Source organism: Salvelinus sp. IW2-2015, unplaced genomic scaffold, assembly GCF_002910315.2.
Source record: "Salvelinus sp. IW2-2015 unplaced genomic scaffold, ASM291031v2 Un_scaffold2980, whole genome shotgun sequence".
Classification (NCBI taxonomy): Eukaryota; Metazoa; Chordata; class Actinopteri; order Salmoniformes; family Salmonidae; genus Salvelinus; species Salvelinus sp. IW2-2015.
In genome coordinates this window covers 143,865-144,447 of record NW_019944275.1, presented here as the reverse complement: position 1 = coordinate 144,447, position 583 = coordinate 143,865, and the positions used below count along the sequence as shown (strand labels likewise).

Genomic DNA, 583 nt, shown 5'->3' with positions numbered 1-583 from the left:
GTTGTTTTAGCCCATAGATTTTGTTGTAATGTTTGAGTCACTCAAATATGACATTAATACACATTAGAAAATGCAAAATGTATATAATTGCAGAAACAAAACAAACCTGCAACATTTTCTCTCGTCAACAAGAGGGTGTGAAAAGTTTGTGTCATGAACAGTGCTTGTTCCCATAGAAATAGACATGGCGCGTGGGATGTCCCCCAATGCTAGAAGGGGCGCTGAGTGAAAAACTTTGGAACCCCTGGCCCAACCTGATTTGCAGATGAGTGATGTAGGTGCATAGGGGATTGTACATAGCTAGGTGGTAGGTTCTAAGAACTGCTTTAGGATGGCCTCTGCCTACCTGCTCTGCGGATGGCCCCTATCTGGGAGCCGTGATGAGGGTGTAGTCCATGTCAGTGAGGATACGGATGGGGATGCCCCTGGTGTGGAGGGCCAGCACGGCCCGGCTCAGATCCAGGTTGGTGAAGGCGAACACACACAGGTCCAAGGAGGAGGAGGCAGACAGGATGTGGCCCAGGAGACGGGTGAAGGAGGTGTTGACGTTGTGGGGTAAGGGACAGGGGCAGGGCGTAGGGGG

General features: G+C 50.6%; 1 pseudogene; it reads right to left on the bottom strand.

Annotated features, from left to right (window-relative positions):
* LOC112075102 (mitochondrial cardiolipin hydrolase-like) overlaps positions 1-583 on the bottom strand; it is a 23,326-nt pseudogene extending 22,743 nt beyond the window's left edge.